Source organism: Zonotrichia albicollis, chromosome 1 (genome assembly GCF_047830755.1).
Source record: "Zonotrichia albicollis isolate bZonAlb1 chromosome 1, bZonAlb1.hap1, whole genome shotgun sequence".
NCBI classification, from domain to species: Eukaryota; Metazoa; Chordata; class Aves; order Passeriformes; family Passerellidae; genus Zonotrichia; species Zonotrichia albicollis.
Window position 1 is genome coordinate 123,219,484 of NC_133819.1, and position 18,959 is coordinate 123,238,442.

Genomic DNA, 18,959 nt, shown 5'->3' on the forward strand with positions numbered 1-18,959 from the left:
CCAGGTGGAAATTTCTGAAGGGAAAAATTCAAGATTATTAGCCCAAAATATAGGAAATGTCTTCCAGAATCAGATCATGTTGGTAAGGCACAGCCTGGAAAATGTGTTTAACACTTCAATAGGCTTTTGTAGAAATAGGAACTTAACTGTCCTAATTTCTTGTAACTCTCTGAATTTCAAATTCAAAAACAATCTGAAAAGGCAACTTTTCTGAAGTCAAGACAAAAGTATGGAATACTTTGGTAAAGTAATCTGCACTCTGCTGCCACTTTTTTCTTCTTGCTATTTCTCAAAAACCCTCATGAACAGCTTCTGCAAAGGCCTCTGGTTCCAGATTGCAAACTGATAGTTCTGTTGCTGCAGGTTTGCATCACTGCATGTCCCATCTTCCCTCTCCACTTTATTTTCCAAACAGTCATCTGTTTAAAAATTCTTGATGGTAGTGATGTCTCTGTGCCTCTACAGCATTAGCACGTAACCTAGAGCTATGAAATGGCTGGTTAGAACAGAGGGGAAGCTAAACGTGGCAAACCAGCAGAATATTTTGAGACTCTAAAGATATCAATAACATTTTTAAACCAAATACATTAAATTTTGTGATCTCATGACTTTTCTCATAACATTCGAATAGAAAACTGACACAGAAATAAGAAAAGAATTAGGTAACAGGACAACAATAGCATCACATTTTATCCCATGTGCCTGGTAATAGCAATGAGTAGTAATTAAATAAATGAAAATTTCTAACAACTTCACTGTAAAAATTCATTTTTATTTTCAAGACATAATGAAGGGTTCTATGTGTTTTAGATAAAAGAAGAATTAAATGTTAGCATTACCCAGAATGGGCATCGAGAGATTAACAGTATGGCAGACTTTGCATTTCCAAAAGGATGTTTAATCCCATAGGGTACTAGTAAAAACACAGACATAAAAAAACCACATAGACAGTTTCATCTGTGGTGCCCAGAGAAGATTTATTTAAGTTACATCCTCCCTAAAATGTGTGTGTGGATAAATGTTGAATGTTCTTTCAAAGCTTAGCTTGTAATAATTTACTGGATAAATATTAGCTTAAGCTGCCTTCTTGAAGGTCCCCCTAGGTCTGTGAGAAAAAAAGATAATGAGCAAATGAATTGTAACACCTTTGCTTTGTACTCAGGCAGGGGGAAAGAAACTGTTAATAAAAACAAATACACTGTGTAATCCCATATGTGCTCTGTGCAGTTCATGAATGGGGGCATGGTATGTGCCTGCTTAGTAACAGTAATCAAACACGTTCTTTCTCTAGAATCATTATTTTCAATTAGATGAGCTATTCTTAGCTCCTGCATAATTATGTCTATGTAGCATAAACCTAATGAAGCAGTCCTAGCACTGGGACATTGTTTTGTGAGACAATAATGTAGTCTGCTCATAGATAAACTAGACACTGGTCATTTTTTTGTGATGAAAGAACAACCAGACTACTCCCATAAAAAAATAGTCTAATACTATTGGTACTGCTAAGACAGACATTTTAAAAGCTAATATACCAAACAATCAGCACCAATAAAACATACTGAATGGATAATACATTTATTTATTGATGCCTATGAATTTTCTATATTATTATATACAAGAAGCAAAACAGATATTCTATTGAAAAGTGCAGTATCAATTAGTTAAGGAATTAAGTGGTGACATGAGCAAGAAGCCAGCGTAACTTTGTCACATGAAGCTGGGCAGAGCAGGTCACAACAAGAGGAAGCCAAAAGAACAGAAGGTAAATGAGCACAGCTTTCCTTGGCTGCCTTATCTCACACCTCTTTTTTCAGCTCACACTTCCTGCTATTCTGCCCCTTTTGTACTGGCAGTGAGGAGCTCCAGCAGAGCCGAACAGGAGCGAGCAGTGCCAAGGCGTGTCCCAGCAGGAACACCCGGAGCAGGGCTCAGGGCTGGGAGCAGCACTGCGGGGCAAGGCACAAGGACACGGCTGTGCTCCTGAGCAGGCCTTCCCCAGCCAGACCGGAGAGCGCGCACATGTCTGTGCTGAGACACTTCCCTGACAGCCTCCTCGCCGCTGACGAGCGGGGACAAAAGTGACAAGCAACGGGAAGGTGGCAGAGCCGATCCTCCTGCACAGAGGAGCAGCTCTGTGCCTGCCCTGAACACAGGCTCTTCACCCCTGCAATTGTTTGCTATTTATCACCTTGGCATTTGGCTGCTTCTCTGGCTAACTTCAGCAACGACGTGTTTTATCATCTCCATTTGCAACTGCATACTTAGATAAAATTTAACTTCTTGCACGCTTAACTCTAAGTGTCAGACTCAAATAATTTTTCTGCTACTTATTTCCCAGTTTTTTTTTTTAATTTTTTTCATTCTGTCTTCCACATTTGATCTGCCTGTATGTTTTCCAGATGACTTGCTTACAGTTACTGCTGCTTGATACCACATTTTGTCTGTACTTGTTTTATCCTGCCTTGAACTGACCCACACACTGTCAGACTAGTATTATCAGAAACTATGGAGAAATATTTTAGTTTTGAAAGACAACATTTGTAAAGGAGAACTATCCAAGAAGAAATAGAATCCATTTGCTCAATTTAGGCTTCCTACAGTTTTGGAAAAGTTCCTTTACCTTTCATTTTAGGGATAATAAGTTTTGTTTGCTATCAGCAATTTTTCATAGAAATTTAAGTCTATGATATATCACATCAAAATGACCCATAACTGAATGACCACCATCTACTTGAGTGCTGTTTTTTTTTCCTCCAGGGAACTCTATGTCCTTTGCTATGACAAGAGATCTTTATGAGAACTCTTGAAAGCAAAACTCAGAAAAAAACAGGTCTCCTTTCCTATCTCCAGCCAAGAAAAAGACTGCGGTAGGTTTTTTTTCCAGGAAGGATTGATCTCATGTTTCAGCAGCAAAATAGAAATTATGCAGGAAAGAAGGCAGCAATTCACAAACTGCAAAACAGTACAGAAAGACAAGTATCCTGCTTTGCAATGCTGCATTCTAATTCATAGCAAAGGACCTTTAACAATTTTTTTCTTTAGAGTGAATAGGTGGCTCTTTGTAAAAAATTATTTCTCAGCAACTCTAATACCTAATACACACTAGTAACACCTAATACACACTAGTAACTTTTGAATTACTGTGTGGGTATATTTGTATTTCTCCTGGAAAGAATCAGGACTATCATTAATATTCAACACGATGTGACAAACGCATGCTTGAAAGCTTTCAAATGAATACAAAACTAAAGTATTTACCAAAATAAATTCATATTTAGAGGGACAATCTACCACTTCACTAATGAATGCACAGAGATGGTAAATTTAACAGAGACAGGGGCTTCAAATTAAGTTGTATCTATGGCAGGAATCAAACTGTACTTACATTAAAAAGGAATTTGTAGCTATAGCTCATGGGGAGTCCTGGTATCTCATGGCAGCATGTGGAGTCCCTGTAGATACCCGGTAGATACCAATATATCTGATACCTGGTCGGTACCAGATAGCACCAGTCTCTGTGATCAGTGAGTGAGGGCTGGGGCACCAATGCCTGACTGAAAACCTGAGACACTGCATACCAGGGTCTGATTTTTAGAGCAGTCTAAGTTTTCTAGACTGTGGGACAACTGGTATGTTGGGTAGACTGGGACAACCACTGATGTCTTTTTTTTCGGTGTTTCACTGTGTAGGTAAATAGGAATACATCATATTAACTACACTCAAAAATCATAAACACAGAGTCAGAGGCTTCTTACAAGCAGCTCCTTCTTTCAGCAATACTATGGTCAGATTTCTGTCTATTCATGTATGAAAAATAACTTGAACGAGGAGTGCTGAGGTTTGAAGAGCTTAAACAATATTATCTCCCCTTCTGCAGCAACAATGCCTATATATAATGCCATGTGCCTGGAATGCATTATGTAATGTTTATCTAAATTTAAGACCCATTTAGAACTGTCCATTACCTCCAGATTATTTTGTATTTCCATGGTATCCTTCAACGCACTTGTAATGCTGCCTCATTCACAGTCAACTAAAAATGTAAGCAGCATATGTTTACTTTGTTTCATTCTTCAGATTTTATTAAACACAGTGAATCCAGCATAAAGCTTTCCAGGAGCTTGCTTCCTATTTCTTAAAATTGTAAAAATAATTCTGCTTTCCATTTGCCAAGTATTTGACACACAATTATGCTCCTATCACATTATCCTAAACTAATAATATTTACAATGTTAAATTAACAGATTTCTGTATTGTAAGAATAAAAATATCAGTAATGGCCAAACCTACATAAAGTTCTCAAGAGATATTTTTTATTAATGACAGGTATCAGGTTTATCTGTGTAACATTACATATTGTGTATGTAATGCTACCAATTATCATCCTTCTTGAAACTGGAATTCTCTAAAAACAATCTTACCTTCCTAAATTCTAACATGCAGTGATTGTTCTAGGAAACAAAGAGTATTGTCTTGGGGCTTTTTCCCAAGTATGAAATTTTCCAACATTTTCACATTTGTTTCTATCTATCAGAGAAAAACTTTGCAATTTGCAAAATCAAGTGTTGGTAAAATTGGTACAGAGATCCACAGCATTTCCAGGTAAAATGAACCGGAGAGAAAAACTTCAAGGGAAGTTCTTTGCTAGATGAATTTTTTCCTTGCCCCCATTTTATTTCTATATTCTCCTCATATTATGTATCAGGAATGAATGCTTAATATATATAGAACATCTATGCCTTTTTTAACATCGCAAGTGAGAGACTGGCATTTATCAAGTGCTGTAGTCATTCTTAGCTTCTTTCAGTGATAATACTGGGTGAAAACCAATATTCTGCTATGGTAGAATTAAAAATACATACTTGCATGACTGTGTAGAGCTACCTATGAGCTCGTGGCTTCCTAACACTCAGCAGCTCACTGCTGTGATAGCTTAGAAGTGAGGGTAGGTCCCTTGCTAAATACCAGCAAGAAATGGGGGTGTCTGGGAGAAACTGAAAGAGGAAAAAGATTGACTAATAGATAATGCAATACAAGAGCTTCACGTCAGTAAGTAATCTAAAGCGATCCTAAACTCCAGATTGAATTAACAAAATGAGACATATGCCCTCAGTGAACTTTACTTTATCAATCTCCTTTGAGCTTTACTGATTTTTAATCTCAACCAGCCACTGCTTCTTTATGAAGTGACTTCAGTCACTAACTGGACTAGCTTGGTACTACAGTGAAGCCCGATGTAGTAAAGCACGAGCAGGTCTATTATGCAAACACTGCTGGCGCATCAATCTGTATCACCTTACCTAATGGATTTTGCTTCTGAAAACTCCTCCTTCCCAGCGTAAATTAATTTCTCATATTTTTCAGTCCTTACTCAGAGGAACTTCAAAAATACTAACCTTTAGTTAGTAATGACTGAAAAACGGAGGAAATTCCTTACACTTGGCAAACAGCTGACTTGTTTTCAGTAATTGAAAACATAACTGGGGGCTAATGACTGGTAAACCAGATGTCAGTTTTAGGCATAAATAACAGCATAAATAAATTGGGTCTATGTCCACAGAGATTTACAGGCTAACAGTGAATTGTGCCAGACATCATACTTCCACAATGTATTTTGCCAAACACTTCATATACGGTCCTATACCTTATTTTGTTTGCCTTGATTTAACATACTTGGACTATTTTTTTAAGGTTTCTATTTTGTACCCTATGGCAATGTATTCAAACAATAGCATAAATTACATGCAATTAGTGAAGTACATCAGAATAGATTAAAAGCTAACTGTGATACATTACAAAGCTTAATGCAGAAAACATCAAAGAAAATGGCTGACCATGTGCTCTTTAGGAGTTAGTTTCCTGTTTCAGAATTATTTAATATTTCACTTTTAGAATGTCTCAATACAAGCTGAAAGATACTGTGGTAGAGCTGGCAAGTTACACAACTTCTGAATTCTGAAAAACCCTCAAGACAATTTACTGTAACCTAAAGTTACTGTAATCTACAGTTTACTGCAACATAAGGTTCAATCTTAGCAGCTCCAAACCTCACTGTGTTTAAGTGTACCAAAACAAAACACTGGGAAACAAAAATCTAGCCAGTATTAGAGAAGGTCATGGAAAGCAGCACAAAAGCAGATGACACCCTGCTGGCTGGTCCCACACACTGCTGCAAAAGAAAGTGTTAATGTGCACTTGATACATTTAGAGTCAAAAATCAAGTATAAACCAAGGAATTTGTTTTTGCTGTACAGCATAATCCAGCATCTATAAAACCACTAAGGGAACAATGCCTAGCTCATCCACATCCCAAGAAGGAAAAAGTAATGTCAGGACCACAGAATAACTGTGGATCTAAAAAGACAAGCTTTTTGACTTCCACTTCTTGAGCCTTCTATCTATTCATCACTGGAAAAAAACCACTGAGAAGCCACTTGCCAAGGTGTACACCCAGGTATCTGACAGTGGAATATGGGGAAGACAGAATGGGGAAGAAAAGTGCTTCAGATAAGGACATAACTGCTCCCAGGGTTAGAAGATAAATTTTGGCACAGTCAACCTTGAAACCTTATGGGTGTATTTTAGAGAGAAAACGATGGATATTTCCAAGACTTTGCAATGATATTAGACACTGTAATCAAAGTGCTCTTTAATCCATTTTCTGAGAAAAGAATTACATAGTTTTTTGTTTACAGGAAGTGAGATTAGTTGATTTGGGACTGTTTACATTAGGTATTTCATACAGCTGACATAAGGGCTCTAATCAGCTCATTGGAGACACCCATCTTATTCCATTAACCTAAGAAACTTTTTCAGTTTGGACCTCTGAACTGTACAAATGTGAGACTCCTGCAGTGGTCAGGATGTTTTTATGCATATTTATACATGCCCTGCTGTGCCTACAAATATGGCAAACATCAATCTACCTGTTGAGGAATCAGCTGCCTTCTTATGCCAATATTTAGAACATGTTTGTATTCTCCTTCAGACCTCTAGGGTCCATATCAATAACCCCCCAGAACAGCTCAGAACTCAGGAGTGCCAAGGTACTCATTTCTGTAACATCACTCATATATAAACAGTAGTTCAGAAAGATTTTTTAGGTGAATGAAGAACAGCATCCTCAAAAGAATGTATTTCTGAAAACCCACTTTCAATAATTAACATAAATTAGTTCAATCACCCTAGTCTGTCTTTCAGGCCCTCACTCTTGGTCACCTGTTTGGAAAAAGACTCACATGCAGATGGGAGTCTTTGAATTAACAAAGTTTTTTAGAATTGCTGTAAGCATCAATAGAGAGGCTGCTTTACGTGGCACTCTAACTTCAGGTGTCCCAGCAGCCTAGCATTATTTATATGCACACCAGATACTCTGCTGCTGTAAAAAGGAGCTGGCTCTTCATGTGATGGGACTCAAACTACTCTGTCAGTAGTTTGAATGAATGAGTTTTGCTTTCATATTGATTTACTTGACTACAGCACTGGCATAGGAATCACAGAATCATTTAGGATGGAAAAGACATTTAAGATCAACTCCAACCATTAACCAAGGACTTCAAAATCTGGCACTAAACCACATCTCCGAGTGCCCCACATCCAGAAGTCTTTTAAATACCAGGGATGGTGACTCAACCACATCCCTGAGCAGCCTGTTCTAATGGTTGGCAACCTTTAGGTGAAGGAATTTTTCCTAATATCCAATCTATATTTCCCTGTCATAGCCTGAGGTTGTTTCCTCTTGTCTTACTGCTTGTTACCTGTGAGAAAAGATGGACGCCCACCTCGCTATATGTTAAAGATGGCACAGTCTTCAATTTCATCAAGATCAGCACCATCCATTCAAGGAGAATGCAAGATTTCCTGTAGGAAAATTTACACTTTGGACAAAATACACTTTCGTGTGCTATGCTCATTGGAGTTTTTCCCCCATTTTTGGCAATGGTGAGTCAATGACAGTATTTTTTTTTTGGTCACATAGATCTTGATGTGTATTTCTATATCTTACTTTATAGGACAGATTGTATTTTATTCTATTTTACTACCAAGCCTCCTTTTGTGAGCAGTATTTTCTTCCAGTTTCCTGACCCCATAATATTAATTCCTGCAGACAGGTAAGGACTATTTTTTGAAAGGGATAGGGGAATAGCTGCAGACAATTTGCTGTTTCAAATCACTAAAGCAAATTATATTGTTTGGCTGAAGAGAGCTTCTGAATCTAGGTGAAAGCATGAAAAAAGATAACCGCTTGAGCTTCAGCTGCTCCTGATGACATGGTTTAGTGAAGAAAACCATAAAGGAGATAAATATGTTTCTTCTCCCTTCATCACAGCATACAAGCTTCATGAAAAGAAGAACTTAATGTAATAATGATTCTGCACAGTAAAGGCAATTCTACTCAAGGAAATAGGAATGCATGGACCACTATGATCACTTGCTTAGATAATTTTTAAGGTATGTTTAGTGCATTGCACTTCCCCCAACCACAGATTGATTTTTTTTTAACTGTTCTCCATCTGGGACAAATAAAATAAAATGTTAAGTATGATGACTGCTATCATCAGTACCAATACCTGGAAGCTGTTCTACACTCTAAAGTATAAGAAAGCAGTAACATTGTTCCAGGGATACAAGTAGATGAAAAATAAGAAAAGCTTGCAAGAAGAGATTGGGATTTTTTTCTGTATACAAACGGACTGTTTTTTCCTTTTAAAACATTATGGTTTTCAGTGTTCCACTGATTGTTGCCACTATAAATTACTTTAATAATTTATAGTGGCAACAATCAGAAAATATGATATCAAATGTCATTATTTAGAATTTTTTTTGTTAGATTAGCTCTAGTTAGAAAACTTTTGGAAGCTCTATTAATCAGTAAACTTAGAAAAACTATGTCAGATGTCATCCATTACAATGTCTATATTTCTTAATCTCTCCTTTACACAGAGTTGATGTGTTTTTTAAACATTTTTTTAAAATTTCAAGGAAAAAGAAGCCCACAGTGTTAGAGATATTTTAGCAGAGAATACCAAAGCTTTTGGAGAGTAGCATGTACAATATAAGACAATATAAGACATCTAATCTATCTGAACATCAAAATATATGTAACTTGCAACACACTTGTTGCATGAAAACTAAATTCTCTGAAAAGAGGGGGAAAATGTGAAAAATCAGTTAAAATTCTGTGGGGTTTACTGGCTTCAAAAAGTGCAAGATAAAAACTCCTCAATCAGGAGTACTTCTAAGAGCATGCTTTATTTGGCAGTCTGTACTTATTATATTGCAGTTTTAGTACATGCTAAGTGTCTTGGTGCTTATTTGGTTTTATCCATTACCAAAACGTCAGCACACACATTTGCTTACATTTTCTCAAAATAAAGTAATATTATGAAATTAAAATCTTCATAACAAATGAGAACAGAAAGGATAGACTGACCACAGAACAAACATGGAAGAGCTTCATGCATTGCGCAAAATTGTCTAGAAAATAATAAAAAATTAAAATACTGCCTAGAACACAGTTATGAACAAATTAAATTTTTATGAGATATAACAGTGGCATGTATGCACTTGTAACTAAAAAAAAATGTGGTGTAAGGAAACTATTTAAATGACAAACATATTGCCATGAATTCAAATAATCTGTGGCAATGTTACAGTTTTTTTTTTTTTTAACAGCTTTTAAAAATCTTTGGGCATTAAAATCTTGTGCAAAACTCTCAGCCTTTTAAAGGCATTAACTGTGTTTAAATTTACTTTCTTGTGTCCTTAGCAATCTGAGAGCCAAAACTAAATTGGGCTTATCTTTCTTCGCATGGTTCATTTCTGTTCCCTGATTAGGTGCCAGATGTCCAGAAGAAAAGCATTGATAGAAAAATGTCTAGCAAACCACTCTGGAATAAGTTCTTCCTTTTTCAGTTATTTAAAGATAACTGTTACAAAATTCACAGGTATATGTGAATAACAGAAAACACATATATATTACAATTGAGCAGCTTAATTAAAAAGGGCCTAAGTTCTCCATGAAAGACAAGTACTCAAGTGTAGGGATGGTTGTAAGTAATTTGCCTTTTCTCCAGGCTGACAGATATGAATCAGGCTGTTCATATTATATATTAAACATCAAGGAACCAAACAGGTTAAACAAGCAGAGGAAAGACTTTGATGATCCTTCCATCTGTAAACATGTAATTCCTCTTAACTAAAGAGCACTGCAGATTGAAAATAACATCAGATCATTTCAGACATAGGGCAGCTGACAGCTATTTCACAGGTTTTGCTATCTCCAGCATGAAGGAAATGCAAAACCTGAGTTTATGACAAATGCAGTTAACAGCTTTAAAATAATCTTCTCTCATATACATATCCCCCTCCAACAAACATCTATGCATATGTTTACTCTCTGTAGTTATCCATAATGCTGCCAATATAGCTTTGAATAAACAGCCACCATGTCCTATCAGCTACCAGAAAAATTAAAAACCCAGGAATGTTGCTCTGTTCTGGTTCACACAGGGCTGATGATCTTGCCTACAGGCCCAGAAGGCTTTGTGGCATCCAGAGACTGCTGAGAGTTCACAGCAGCTTATTTGTTCCTGCTTAGAGCAGTCCTTGACTTCTTTGTTCAGCTGAAGTCATGCAGATCTGCACAGTAAAGTTGAGGATTTGTTGTTGTATTACATATTTAGCAGTAACCATTCATGAGAGCAACAACTTACTGCAGACTTATGAAAGTCTACTGTTTTAGACCCTCTGAACAGAGCTGGTCACGGTCTATTTGCTCCTTTGCTCCCTTTTTTTTTTCCTTCTTACCACAGGCCTTGTCTGGAGCCCTGACATTTTATTCCAGTCTCCTCTGTAAAGCAAGCTCTTTCTTCTCTGAGTCACTAATAGCAGAATTTCAGTGTAAACACTACTGCATGCCATGAAAAAGTAAGCAAATCCCAAAATAATCAGTCCTAATGTCTCTTTGACCTCTCTTCACACAAACACAGATTTATCAGACTTTCCAAGACTATCTAAAGGTTGATGGGTCCCACTGACACAAGTGTGACACTGGAGGAGCTGGTAAGACAAGAATCTTCTATCAGGCAATCCCATGTGCTCACTGTCCCACCAAAAAGCTGTTTCCACTGAGGCCCAGTCTTCAGATTTGGTGCTTGAGATCAGGATTGGAAAGCAATTCCTGAGCCTCAAAAACAAGCCTCCTAGTAAAGTTACATTTCTAAACTGCAGGTATTTGAGCTTTTAAGAGCATCAGAGAAGGGCCACACATTGCGCTCTTTTGCACAGCAGGGCCACCAAGGCTTGCCAGAAGCACCAGACCTGCTCTAGCTGCACACACATGGCAGTGTTTCCCAAAATTTCTGGCCGTGGCTAAGCACACACCCATGTAAGTCCTGCACTTGCTGTGTCTTCAATAAATAACACTATAGCAGTAAGTGCTGCTACTACAGCAATTCATGCTGCTGACAGCCGGTGGTAACTGCAAGGGTCTGAACACCAGGGAGTGACAGGAAAATATTTGCACCTGCTACTTTTCTTGAGGACATTAAAGGAGCCTCACCATGTCAAGGGCATGTATCCTGGTAGGGAAAGGGCTGATAAATCCTAGGAAAGCAGTGTCCTGGAATAACCCTGTGGGCTGGATGAATTATCCTAGGATCACAGAATCATAGAGTGGTTTGGGTTGGAAGAGACCTTAAAAATCATCCAGCTTCAACCCCCTGCCATGGCCAGGGTCACCTTCCACTGACCAGGTTGCTTGAAGCCCCATCCAGCCTTGCCTTGGACACTTCCAGGGATGGGGCATCCATAACTTCCCTTAGCCACCTGTTCCACCATATGACCACCCTCACAGTAAAGAATTTCTTTTTAATATCTAATCTAAATCTGCCCCAAAAATACCCTACATAAACCTTCCATTTGAAACCCTAAGTCTTATCACTATACTCACTGTTAGTAAGTAACAGTGATAAAAGAGTTCCTCCCCACCTTTCCTGTAGGCTTCTTTTGGGTACTGGAAAGCTGCTTTAAGATTTTCCTGGATCCTTGTTTTCCCTGGGTTAAATCACCGAAACAACAACGTATTTTGTCAGCTTGTATACCAAGATGGTCGTTCCTAGAGCCTGTACTGATCCACCTTCACCTGAATATATATCTCAGTTTATGAATCCCATGGGGAAATATAAAGGTCATCAGCTGGGAAGGCTTCAGTCATGCCTCAGCTCTTCTGCTGAAGCTTGCATTGCTGGGGGCTTAAAGGAGGAATGGAGGACATACTTTAAGAGCCACTGGAAGGGCAGGGAAAATGAACACATGCTTTCTTGGAGAATTTGATAATTCAGTATGATCAGTGCAAGGTAATTCAAAGATTAACTCATTTTATGTAATTAGCAAAATAATAACAGTAATAAAAATCTCTCCCGCCACAAATGTCACAATTCCAGCTAGATCTACTGGTGCAGAGCATGTCTGCTGAACATGGAATATGACCTCATGTTATGCTTAGCTGACACTGTTGAACAAAATGTGAGGGTGTGTTCCACGTAGCAGTCTCGCTGCTCTGGCACGAGCGTGCTCCAGCAGCAAGTGGATGCACGTGGAATATGATTTCTCATTGGAAAGGTGAAACCATTTTTTAACAAGGAGAGACTTACTCTGCAATCTTATTAAATAAATAAATAACATTTTCTCTCTCTGTGAGATAGATGTACAGTGAAAGTCCTCCTGAAATGAGCCACACTTTAGCTACAAACTCCAGCACTTAGAACACTTGCTGAACTACTGCACTGGGGTCCTTTGGCAGCAGTTATGGAGAGATCCTTCAGCAGAGGCTGAAATTTGTTCTTGGCAGTTTCTTTTTCTACCTCTTATGCAAGTATGCAGCTATAAAATCTTGCAAACTACTTTTTCTTTAATGATAGACATTTCTAGTAGCAGAGCTCTGGTTTCAGTATTCCAAAACTGAGAAAATAGGATTAAAATGGCCTCTTTTTGAAGGGTCAGTATGGGAGCTAGATTTCTACCTGAAAATCAAGCCTGGCTTTCCACAGAATGGGCAGACATATAAACAAAACTTTTAGGAGTTCTTAGGCATAGGATCTTCATGTACTTTGATCAGAGTTTATATGTGCAGAAACTCAACCTTTCTCTAAGTTTGTTAGGAAAACCCTCACTGCTGAGAAAGACAGTATCACTTTTAAAAGATTTGAATAACAATTCAAATGGCAGTGCCGTTCAACTCTGTAATATCTGGACAGAAAACATACAGGTTACACTGTATCATGTGTCACTGCACTGTATTTCTCTCTTATCATCTAGCTGACTGGACAAAACCAGAAGTGAGTTTCTTATTTGAAACACATCATATGTTTTATAGAGAGTTTGAGCATCATGGGAAAGATCTAGATGCAGGATCGTTTATTAATAATTTCAGATATATCCTGCACTACCTCTGTAAAAATGCCAGAAAAAAAGCATTAATCTTACACTTTCAACATGGTATGATAAAATTAAGCATTATCAGCCTACAAGTGAGACAGCATAGGGAGAACTTTGGATTTTTTTTTTTGAGAGGAAAGAAATGATCTTTCTTATCTACCTTGAAAAAATACAGATTCCAGTGCCAAGAAAGCAGGACCCTCATCTAAAGATCTTATATGAAACAAAAGGGTCAATTTTGTTTGAGACAGACTTCACAGAGAAAAAAAAAGTCTTTGGAGAAGGAAAAGAAAACTGGTTTTAGCATGGAAAATTGAAACTGAATGGACTAGTCAGGAAAAATGGCATTTAAAGACCCAGCCATCTGAGATGCTAATAATTAGTCTTGAGGGAACAGGGCAAGATGGGGTCTGAGAGCTTGTATTTTCTAGTGTTGGTTAAAAAGGGTTACATGCTTTTTTTGTTCAACCTATCAGGCTACCCCAGAAACAAGAATAGTGCCAAGGAACAAGGAAGGCTGACTCCCACAGCAGCAATGCAGAAACATTTGTAATAGTGTTTGCAGTTCTGGGACAATTGCTTTGCTAACTCTACAGTCCAGGATAGGGAACGTTTGTTGCTGCCCCACTTCCCAGGGTGAGAGATCCCAGTTCTTTCAGCAAGTCTACGGTGCCAAATCTCCATGCTCTAAAAAGGTCCCACTTCCCCCAGAGCACCTGGAGCTACACAGTTATATGAAAAATGGTCAGGATATCCAATGTGTCCATTTCTTCCTGCAAAGGTACTTGGCTAATGCTGGAACTTCTGTTTCACCAAAACTGACCTCTTTTCTGTCATGTGAACAAGGTGTCTTCCCACCCTACATGAAATGGTGATTTCTTGCCTGCCAGACTAAGCAGTCAGCCAAAGAGCTGTAGCAAAGCTGAAGTACAGTTTCCACACAGAAAGGTCAAGTTATTTGGGGTCCTTGTTCTTAGAGGCCTCTGCTTGTCAGAATGCCTCTAACCCCACTTAGGCAGCTCAACTAGAGTCACTCTAAAAATATTCAAGCTCTTGTTTATTGCCTTGCTCTACAAATTTCATCTCTTGGGCTCATGCCTACTACACTTTTTTCACTGAATCTAGCAGTCACCCATTAGTATGGAAGATAACCCTGCATGAATAAGAAGTTGACATGACTCCCCTGATGCTAACTGTCCATGTATGCCTCAGTCTTCTCAATCTCCACACTCATTAATGATGTGTCATGAGACGCAATTCTTCTACACACACATTCCTCAAAGGTAAAGCCCTCAGAGGATGACAGGGTAAGATTGTTGTCTCTCATTGGTGCAGACCAATTCTTAAAAGACAGTGGAAAAAATGAAACAGCAGTTGACAGCTAAATTGCCCACTTTCAATCAATCCTGAGAAACATTCACAAGACACTCTTACAAGGTGCCAGATAAGCTGGAGTTGGGTAGAAAACTCAGGACAGGGGAAGAGTTCCCTGTTCACTGGGGAGGGCAAAGCCCAGAGAACCAAACCTCTTGTATATATATAAAGTGCACTTGGTACTACAATTTCTATTTGGGCTAGCTGCTGTCTCCAATTCAGTGATGGACCAGATTAAGTGGATCTGTCTCCTGTTACTGGGATCAATGATGAGTTACCCATGCTGCAGTAACTATGGCTACTGATGTCTGTGTTGGAAGCATCAGTGGTACTGTCATTCTGAAATTTTTGTACCTCAGCAGGGTGTAAGGGCATCAGTATGTTGCTAACTCTTTATTATTCTGTGACATTTTGCTCTGGCAGTTGGGTATTAGTCCTCTCAGTGGTGTACTTAATGGACAGTAATTGCTTGCAATCGAAATGCTGGAGCTTGCTTAGGGTTTGATGAGGCCATGAGCTGCTGTAGAAGACAGTTTCAGCCATCAACCTCACATTCTGTGAATTACAGCAGATAAGGGCAGACATACAGAACATCTGAACATGCAGTTTCCCTAGCAGAAGAATTGTTGACTTTTTATTGCGCAGGAAGTGTGTGTTAATTGAAAGGCAGACTAAATTTAAAGTTTATGATTAGCTAACTGGGGGATTTTGAATCAGGGAATAATAGATTAGGGCAGAGTCATGATTCTGTATGTTCTGGAAGCTTTTGGGAACTTTTGGGTTGATAACAAGCATTTTCAATATCCATCACATTCTCTCACAGTGAGAGGGAAATAAGGCCCCTTCTATGTTACCCTTCTACTTGGAAGCTTTACGCATCTTGTACTTAGCTATTCTACATGGATCTATAACAGGGCTAGGATGGATGTAGGTTCAGAAATTCAGCTGCTATTCAAAGCCAGCCGACCAGCTCCCACTGCCTGACCTGGCTGAGGTGTGTATGTGCCTACAGTGACACACACCTGAAGAAGAAATGCCATCTGGTGAGACTGGAGCAGGATGTGCCGCAGTGTTTCTACTGTGTGAATGAGATTTTTGCCAGAGTATGTCAGAGCTGAATTTAGCCCTGTTGGAGATGGGATAATTAAGCAAAGAAGAGTCCACCTCCAGCTAATTACTTTTCCTCCTACAGTATATCTGAATTAAAGAGTATGAATTACATCTAACGCAAGCTTTAGAAACTTTGAAAAAGCAAACTCTGAAATCCAGAAACTTAAATACCCTTACTTTTTAATTTTTTTAGAGATATTTGATATCCATCTATCCTTGAACTAAACTGAATTTTAAAAAGTATGTCATTTGGATCAATTAATATGGCATAATGCCTAATAATCAGTACTAATGCTACCCTTTTATTCCCTTCAGTGGTCTTCTTTCCTACATCTGGAAATTATTTCAGAATAAGGTTTGTTTTCATTGTAAAATGCAACAATTAGTTTGAGTAAATAAGGAAGCCAACTACCTTCTCTGAATCAAGCATTTTCAAAACACACTAGGAAAAGGCACTCGTATTCTGAAAGTGCATGAATGAACTATACATATTTATTCCAGAGTATTTTATATGTAGGAAATTTTACACAGTTAAAAAATAATTTAGTAAGGAAAACAATCTCTGCATTGGTGTTATCTGTTGATTTACTGACTCCAAATCACATTTCTTTTTTTTTTAATAAAACACTTTTTTCTTTCCCTTATTATAATGCTTTTTGTATGGAAAAAATAATGCTTCTCTCTTGTAATTTGCTGTGATGAAAGGCTGTGGAACACAGAAGCAGTACCACTCATTTCAGATAAAAATATTTATGAAAGATCTGACAATTTTTCTCTCTGTTATTCTTCAGACGACGTTTTTTCAGAGCGCTTAAAAGGAACAAAGCATATGTTGTTTAAGCAAGTTCCCTGAACAATGGTATTTGCCTCTTAACAGTGTCAGGCTTGTGTCAGAGATCAGAAATGCTAAAAGGCAAGAAGACAAACAGGTTAGTAAGGAAACAAAACATGCTCAGCAACAATTAGACTGTGAAAGCAGCTAACTGCTATACATGGGGACAAACAGCAGAAATGAAAGTATCTGAGAGAGAAACTAGGTGAATATGAAGCACATAAAAAGTACAAATCAGAAAAATGTAGCCTTTTGATTAATTTTACCAATAAATCTAAAAAATAAATGATAGACCTTAGAAAATTCCTTAGTACCATATGATCTTTGATATGGACCATTTGTGTTCTTATCCTTGTGAATTATGGAGACAAGAAAAGCATTAAGGACAGTCTCTGAATTCTGGAGTTGTGCTACATCCACTCAAACAGAGCGCTGCATCCTGGACACTCAGGGTAGAGGAAAAAATTCAATTCTTGACAAGGGTCCAGAGGGAAAGAGGTTTTTGTGTATGTTTGGGGATTTTTTTAGGTGGCTATGGTGGTGGCTTTTTGTGTTGAATTTTTTTTTTAAATACCAAAATTTCTAGCTTAAGCTGTTTAAAGCTATAATTTCAAGCTACAGAAACAGACTTCTCTGCCAAGCACCAACAGCTTCTCTATCTTTACTTACATGGATGGCAATGAAAGAACAATCTCCCTGTGAGCACATTTATCCTTAAAATTATCAAATTAGTAATTTAAAAAATTCTTAATTTTTCTACACAGAAATTAAATTAACATATGGATGATATATAATTATATGGATAATAAATTAATATATGGAACTTGTTTACTATTGTAGCTGTATTTTCTAATCTACTTCAATGTCGCCAAGGAATAGGTTAGAAATAATCTTTACATATCATAGCCCCAAGGTCTATTTATCACTATATCCATGAGAATTTGAATTTGAATTAATGAATGGCAAAATAAAGAGCATATTACCTTCAGAAAACAAACAGAATTTACCAAGAATAAAGAGGGCAACTTGTGCTCACTTTCACAATTTGAGTGGAATGAGGTTCAGTTATCTTATGGCCTTTGATGTGGCAAATATGAGTTTGTTTTGATTTTAAATTATATTTGTGTTTTAGTGAACTAATGTTATACTATAAAAACATGTGCATGGTTTTTGAAACAATAGCAACTGAAGCATTAAAACACTCCCTGCTATTGCTTTAAAGGGAAATAATATAGAAAAAAATACTAGGTCCCATGTGCACAGTCCTACTGTTCAGAGGATTCTCTTCTCTGGCTGGCATTTTGCCTGAATACATTTTTTCCAGGTCATCAAATTCCAGATTACACTCATACAACAAAGGAAAACACTAGACCCCTTTAAGAGACAGTGTAGGGGAAAAAAATCAGGTAAAACAAGGCTATAGTTCCATGTATGCTTAAATCTAAGGAAAAGCACAGCTGAAAGGAACCATCTTTTCTTCCCCCAGTCTCAGACAGCCATTCCTGAACTCGGATCAGCCTGTGTCTCATGTTTGCTGCTGATTCCTGGTACTGGTTCCTGGTACTGCAGGCTAAAACATACTTGAAACCACAGGCTTCAAGAAAGAAATAAGGAAGTGAGAAGCTTAAGCAAATAAATGGGCTTGGTATAAAGAATACTCAGCTATTTTTTTGGCTCTGGGGGCTACTGAGTCTTGGATCATTCAGCTCCTGTTCAGAGAAGAAGTATTTCTGGCTTTGTAGGAAACACTACCCCAGAAAATGAACAACAAAACATGAAGCAGCTGTGTCTGTTTCCCCAGTTTTTGCTCCAAATGCTGGGTTTGTTTGCATCTCTCTGTCAACAAAAAAAAAAAAAAAAAAAAAAAGGATTGGTACATGATGGCAAAGCCTTTCTCTGATCTGCCTGTGTGATTGTGAAATATGTGAAAGGACTTTGTACCTCACAGGGTATATTCTTTTACAGGTGCTCAGTTTGCACTCTTATAGTGGTGAGGGAATGTGGCAGCTCATGAAACGAAGGTGAGCAGATTCACAAACTAAAATATGACACTACTTAATAAAATCAGGCAAAGCAAAACAATAACTGCAAGTAATGGCTGTTTTGGCTCAGGCAACTGTACAATATATTTTCTCAGTAACTTACTTCTCATCCTCTGCAGCTGGAAGGAAATACGGCATTCCTCACTTCCATGGCACAC

At 37.9% G+C, this 18,959-nt stretch overlaps 1 protein-coding gene across 4 annotated transcripts in view; it reads right to left on the minus strand.

Annotated features, from left to right (window-relative positions):
• Positions 1 to 18,959, minus strand: part of JPH1 (junctophilin 1) — an 82,264-nt gene that overhangs the window by 28,040 nt on the left and 35,265 nt on the right. The gene's annotated exons all lie outside the window — the stretch shown is intronic.